This window comes from Oryx dammah, unplaced genomic scaffold, assembly GCF_014754425.2.
Source record: "Oryx dammah isolate SB20612 unplaced genomic scaffold, SCBI_Odam_1.1 HiC_scaffold_19, whole genome shotgun sequence".
Lineage (NCBI taxonomy): Eukaryota > Metazoa > Chordata > Mammalia > Artiodactyla > Bovidae > Oryx > Oryx dammah.
In genome coordinates, this window is record NW_024070203.1 from 71,661,128 (window position 1) to 71,668,854 (window position 7,727).

Below are 7,727 nucleotides of genomic sequence, written 5' to 3' on the forward strand. Positions count from 1 at the left end.
AAGACTATTTTCTAAGGCTTTTTATTCTTTATAGAGACCACAAGGGAGAGATATAGACATGCTGTATTTGGAGACAGCCAGGCCTGACATCTGAATCTTCAACTTTTTCACAGAAAAAAAATTCTTTTGTAAGATGATAAGCAAGAGTAAATATTTTCAGACCGTTTCAAGAAACGCTTTTGAAATCTCTCCAATAGAAGGATGGGTCAAGCTCTCCATTTCTATCCATCTTCATTCTTTTTGTTAAAATCTTGATCTATTATTGAGCACAAGGATTATTCCCCTGTCAAACTCAGAGCTACATACGTGTTGTTAGGAAGGTAGTTAGTATTCAAGACACCAGGAGAAGCCCTTTCTAAATTAAATGAAATTTCAGTGTGGTTATATAATACCAAATCAGATTGCCTGATTTTAACACAGATTTGGTTAAACTCAATTTTATATGTAATTTTCTATTTGTAGAAACTAATAGAAGGAAATTGTAATAGACATGAAAGAGAACAAGAATCTTACAGAGTTTGTCATATTCTGCTATGTATTAAAATGATAACACTGATTTCATGGTCCACTATTTCATTAAATTTCCTGCTGTCATTAATGCTTTTATAATTAAAATAGCCTTAAATTTAATTCAGAACTTACTACCTATTTACAACTTTCCCCTAACACTTGGCAATCAGATTTTAGAGGGTTTTTGCCTTAAAGGGATGTGATTAACCTTTGCACCAGAGCCTGTATTTGATTTTGGCAGCCAGGAGAAGCAGGAAAGAAGAGCTTATTTGATGGGAATTTTGCATAAAATATTTCCTAGTAGGCAGCATTACCTAGTATGCTCCAAGGGATTTCTTTTGAATTATTAGTCTGTTGGGGGGCTATCATTTAATTAAATGCAACCCTGACTCCCACCTTTTGAAGCTCACACCTTATTATTAATATATGTGTTTGCATGTGTGTATGTAAAACCATACTGTATATAAACATATATATGTGTGCCCCTTCTCTATTCACTCCATTCTCTATTCACTGTGATATTTCTTTTATTGTAAGTGTTTATGTATAGATATATATATGTATTTATGTATATTTGTTGTTGTGGTTTAATCGCTAAGTCATGTCCAACTCTTTGCGACCCTGTGGACTGTAGCCTGTCAGGCTCCTCTCCAAGAAATTTCTCAGATAAGAATACTGGAGCAGTTTGTCATCTCTTTCTCCAAGGGATCTTCCCAATCAGGGACTGAAGCCATGTCTCTTGCATCAGCAGGCAGATTCTTTGTTGCTGAGCCACCAAGGAAGCCTGCCTATGTAGAGGTATATATGCACTTGTGTGCATGTGTGTATATATATCACACATATTTATTTGTGCATATAACCTCAGATATGCAGATGACACCACCCTTATGGCAGAAAGTGAAGAGGAACTAAAAAGCCTCTTGATGAAAGTGACAGAGGAGAGTGAAAAAGTTGGCTTAAAGCTCAACATTCAGAAAACTAAGATGATGGCATCCAGCCCCATCACTTCATGGGAAATAGATGGGAAAACAGCAGAAACAGTGTCAGACTTTATTTTGGGGGGCTCCAAAATCACTGCAGATGGTGATTTCAGCCAAGAAATTAAAAGATGCTTACTCCTTGAAGGAAAGTTATGACCAACCTAGACAGCATATTAAAAAGCAGAGATATTACTTTGCCAACAAAGGTCTGTCCAGTCAAGGCTATGGTTTTTCCAGTGGTCATGTATGGATGTGAGAGTTGGACTGTGAAAAAAGCTGAGCGCCAAAGAATTGAAGCTTTTGAACTGTGATGTTGGAGAAGACTCTTGAGAGTCCCTTGGACTGCAAGGAGATCCAACCAGTCCATTCTGAAGGAGATCAGCCCTGGGATTTCTTTGGAAGGAATGATGCTGAGGCTGAAACCCCAGTACTTTGGCCACCTCAGGTGAAGAGTTGACTCACTGGAAAAGACCCTAATGCTGGGAAGAATTGGGAGCAGGAGGAGAAGTGGACGACAGAGGATGAGATGGCTGGATGGCATCACTAACTCAATGGACGTGAGTTTGAGTGAACTCCGGGAGTTGGTGATGGACAGGGAGGCCTGGTATGATTCATGGGGTCACAAAGAGTCCGATATGACTGAGCGACTGAACTGAACTGAACTGAACTGAACATATAAGTAGGTACATATTTGTATGTGTATTCATTATATGTATATGTGTGTGTATATATATATATATCTCATGTGTATATATGTGTGTGTACAAATACATATCTATACACTGTGCTGTGCTGTGCTAAGTCGCTTTAGTCATGTCTAACTCTTTGTGACTTTATGGACTGTAGCCCATCAGGCTCCTCTGTCCTTGGGATTCTCCAGGCAAGAACACTGGAGTGGGTTTCTATGCCCTCCTCCAGGGGATCTTCCTGACCCAGGGATCAAACCTGCGTCTCCTAAGTCTCCTGCACTGGCAGGAAGGTTCTTTACCACTTTGCGTCACCTGGGAAGACCTTGTATATACTATATAGATACAAAAAATTTGTACAAATACATATATGTATATACTATACAGATACACAAACATTTATAATAAAGGAAATATCACAGATGAATAGAGAAGGCAAATATCTATGTTCAAATATGGTGTGTTTACATATAATATACTTATACATACACACACACATAATAAGGTGACTTCGTATAAGTCAGAAGCACTTTTTCTGTAAATCTTCTCTTTTTGCCATATGTTTATTAGTGCTGACAATAGCTATTATAGTTATTGTCAAAACCACGCAAGGCCCGAGATTCTACACTAATTACAAGCCAATATGCCAGTCTGTCACAGTTTCATGAATGCTGGCAGAAGACACGAGAATCCTGGGTCAGCAAAAGAACTTTACTCCTCCTGATAGAAGCAGTAGCCAGTATGTCACCACCCTGCTTGTGTGACTTCTCCATCTTCCTAAAGGATGGAGGGAAGGACTCAGCCTGGACGACTACACACACAGTGGGCAGAATTTACAGAAGAACTCTGAGATTGGGATACTCTTCACTTGAATAGTAAGCAGAAGGAAGCCCGCTCTTTCTGTGGGTGGAGATGTTACCTCTTCCCTCAAAGTAGCTTGCTGCAAACCCAAGCTGAGAGCTGGGCAGAATAAAGCGTGGCCAGGCCGGGACCTTGAGTTCTTGGCACATCCAGCAAGAATATGCATGGGCGCTTAGGGCTGTGGCGGATTTTCTCTCACAAAAGTTGGGCTTTCAGGACTTGTATTATATGCAGCAAATTTGTTGAACTCTTATTTTGAATGGTTTTCAGTTGATTATTTCGGATAAGGTACAATCATTATTTCCTTTGTACATATTTTTTTAATGGTATATATCAGTGTGGTCAAATAATTGTCTATTTATTTGAAAACATATTTTTATAGTAGTATTTACATTACCATATAATGTTGCCATCATCTGTTTTATATACGTTCTTTGAACTTGGATTCTTAGCTCTTTGAACACAGGCTGAGTTTGTGCCTCTTTGCAGCCCTGGTATCTTGCAGGGTGCCTGGAGTGGGCCAGGATAGATATGGATTGAATGGATGGATAGGTGGATGGATGGATGAATGGACTGATGTATGGAGTGATACACATATGACTGCATCTTTGAACTACACCCTCAGTATATCTAAGAATGCTTCTTTCTTTGTCAAAATTGTTCTAAACAAATTCTCTAAATTTTGTTAGATTGTTTCTAGATAAATGAAAGCAACAGCATGAGTTTCTGAAGTGTCCTGACAAAGATGAATTGATTTGTTAGACTTTAACGAAGACTATGAAGAAGGCACTGGCAACCCACTCCAGTACTCTTGCCTGGTAACTCCCATGGACGGAGGTGCCTGCTGGGCTGCAGTCCGTGAGGTTGCTAAGAGTCGGACACGACTGAGTGACTTCACTTTCACTTTTCACTTTCATGCATTGGAGAAGGAAATGACAACCCACTCCAGTGTTCTTGCCTGGAGAATCCCAGGGATGGGGGAGCCTTGTGGGAGAGTCGGACACGACTGAAGCGACTTAGCAGCAGCAGCAGCAACGAAGAATATAATGTTGGATGGGGCCAATAAATACGAGTCCTCACATTTGCTTTTATTTAATAAAAATATGAAATAAAGTTAACAATTTTAAGCACCACATTCTTTTTTTTAATTAGATTTATTTATTTTAATTGGAGACTAATTACAATATTGTGTTGGTTTTTGCTAAATATCGACATGGATTAGCCATGGGTACACATGTGTCCCCCCATCCTGAACCCCCTCCCACCTCCTTCCTCACCCCATCCCTCTGGGTTGTCCCAGAGCACCAGCTTTGAGTGCCCTGCTTCATTCATTGAGCTTGCACTGGTCATCTATTTTGCATATGGTAATATACATGTTATATGTATATTATATATACAATACACATGTTATATGTATATTATATATACATATAATGTATCATGTCGTTGCTATTGTATCATCATACATATCAATGCTATTCTCTCAAATCATCCCACCCTCACCTTCTCCCACAGAGTCCGAAAGTCTGTTCTTTATATCTGTGTCTCATTAAAGCACCACATTCTTTTATTTCCTGATTACCCACAAACTTTAAATCAAATGAAGGCTTAACGGGCTTGTCCCTCAAAGAGTTTACAATTTGCCTTAGCCTAGTAGTACCGTGCATTGTCAAAGTGGATTCTCAAAAGTGTAAATATGATCATGTCACTCTTCTCTTTAAGGAGGAAGCACACACACACGTTTAAGAGGCTTCCTTTTGCCTTCAAGATACTGGCAAAGAGCTTGACAAGAAATCAAAGACTCTCTGATCTTCCCGCTTCTCAAGCTTTGCCATTTAGCATGGCACATCCCCAAACCTGAGCTTCAACAATGTCAAAATGATTGGCGTTTCCCAAGCAAGTTCAGGACCCCAGGCTTTTGCATACCCTGCTTCTGTCCAGAACATCTTTATGTGTGCCACTTCCTGGCCACTATTTAGTCATCTTTCAAGATTTATTTCAAATTTCACATTTCACAGAAAGCTTTCCCTGAATACTTCTCATGGAAAATTCACCAGACTCATTCTTACATCTCCACTGAAGTTAACCATACTCTGTTTCAGCACCCATAATATTTTGTTGCAATTACTAATTTGCAAACCTGTGCATTCCTACTATGTCCAATCCATTATTTGGCTCTGGAGTCTAGTTCAAGACCTGGCACACGGTAGGTATGTTTAACTGTTAGTTTCTCCCCTGCCCCATCCTTCTCATTATGTCCAATATATTATTACTGGTGAGAGTACATAAGCAGTCAACTCAGAGACCTAACTCCTGTGAAAATACATGAAGAAGTGGCATTGTAAAGTAGCTTAATGTGTTCTGTTAATGCTCTTCAGCAACCACAAAGTCAAAAGAAAAGGCTTGATACGTTATATGTGACAACACAGGTCCTAGGAGTATGGGGGAGGGGGGAACATGTGCCCACATATATCACAGGACGTACAGAGTTGGTGATGGCACAAAAGCAGAGTCTGTCTTGGGTGTGCCTCTAGATACCTCCTGGAGTATAAGGGGCTGACAGCTCAACTGAGTTCCTCTCTGGAATTTGTCATCATTCTGATAGGTCATCCCAGTTCCTGAACTCTCTGTGGGACTGACTGAGGATTTCCTTATTGCCCCAAAGAAATGCCTTCAGTAGACCTCTGGCTTATAAATCTCCATCTCAGAATCTACTTCCTACAGAGCCCCACAATAAAACAGAGGACTTACTATGTGGCAGAACTTTCTTCTGTGAGCTCATGGAAAGTGCCCTATTTAAAATATTTCTCAGGACTTCTCTGGTGGTCCAGTGGTTAAGAATCTGCCTTGCAATCACGGTGCGATCCTCGGTCAGCAGACTAAGATCCCACATGTCACAGAGCAACTAAGCCTGTAGCTCACACAGTAGAGCGTCTCCTGCAATGAGAGAGACCTGGATTCGATCCCTGGGTCAGGAAGATCCCCTGGAGAAGGGAAAGGCTACCCACTCCATTTCTCTTGCCTGGAAAATCTCATGGATGCAGGAGCCTGGTAGGCTACAGTCCCTGGGGTGGCAAGAGTGGGCTATAACTGGGCGGCTTCACTAAGCCTATAACCCACATCTACTGAGCATGCGCGCCACAACTACAGAGTCAGTGCACCACAAGGAGATCCAACCGCAAGGAGATCCCACTTGATGATGCAAAAATCCAATGTGCCTCAGCTAAGACCGAACACAGCCAAATAAATAAACAATTTTTTTAAATAAAGTAAAATAAAAAATAAAGTAAAAAATAAAATATTTCTCTGGGCTCTTTGTGTTACTGAAGGCTTTGGGGTATTTTTTATTCTATCTAAATGCTTCTGGGAGTCATATCTGAACTCCCTATGACATAAAACAACCAAATGAATGAACAAACGGACCTTGTGTTTTCATTTTGTTTCTTTTCTATTTATCTATTTATCAACAGTATAAATCCAAATGATAATTTCAATTCAACATGAGTAACCAGTGCTAAAAAAGAGTGAGCTGAAATACTTATCACCAAAAAAATAAAGAAACATGATTTTTTGTTAGCTCATGAACTTTTATTACGAAGTAAATATACAGTGTTTAATCCTGATTTTGTATTCAGTTATTAAAAATAGAGTGCAGAGTCCCATTATTACCTTCATGTGTCCCAAGAATAGACTCTAAACTCTTCCGTTTTATTTTAAGAAGTAAGGAAGGAAGAAACAGAAGCCAAATGATGATGCTTGATCACCAGGACCTCCATCTGTGATCATCACACCTACAGGTAAACTGAAATAACATGCCAATATAAATGAATGTGCATGCATTCTTTATTTAATTAATTAGCTTATTTTAATTCAATTTAAAAGCATTACAATATCGTGATGGTTTTTGCCATACATCAATATGAATTGGCCATAGGCATAGTTGTGTTCCCTCCATCCTGAAACCCCCTCTCACGTCTCTCCCCACCCCATCCCTCTAGGTTGTCACAGAGCACCGCCTTTGGATGCCCTGCGTCATACATCAAACTCCCACTGACTATCTATTTTACATATGGTAATATATTTGTTTCAATGCTAGTCTCTCAAATCAAGAAACAGTGGTTAGCTACCACGAAGTAGGTGGCAATGCCTTAACCATATGTGTGTTGTCAAGCCCAAGAGCCTCTTCCAACTTTGTCAAAGGAAGTTCTCACCTTTTCTCCTTTCATACAACATGCACATGTTCTTTTTAACTGATTGATTAAGCTCTCTTTTTCTTGACATGGAAAGTGAAAGTGAAGTTGCTCAGTCGTGTCTGACTCTTTGCGACCCCGTGGACTGTAGCCCACCAGGCTCCTCCGTCCATGGGATTCTCTGGGCAAGAATACTGGAGTGGGGTGCCATTTCCTTCTCCAGGGGAGCTTCCCGACCCAGGAATCGAATCTAGGTCTCCCACATTGCAGGCAGACACTTTAACCTTTGATCCACCAGGGAAGCCCTTGACATGGACTGGTTCTTTATTTAAACCAGTAAAATATCAAGGCCAGAAGATCAGTATCAACTTGTTGACTGGCTTCAATATTTGAAGTTCCAGAAGGAAAACAAAGCTTTCTGCAATGGTTTTATGAAACTGTTTTTTTTTTTTTCCATTTATTTTTGCCTATATAACTCTCTAGTTGGGATCGCAAAGAGT

General features: G+C 40.0%; 1 non-coding gene across 1 annotated transcript; it reads right to left on the reverse strand.

Annotated features, from left to right (window-relative positions):
* Window positions 1-7,144: 7,144 nt before the first annotated feature.
* LOC120879179 lies at window positions 7,145-7,270 on the reverse strand. The gene has a single exon (XR_005724743.1). It is a non-coding gene; the product is annotated as a U6atac minor spliceosomal RNA (small nuclear RNA).
* Between the last annotated feature and the right edge of the window lie 457 nt (window positions 7,271-7,727).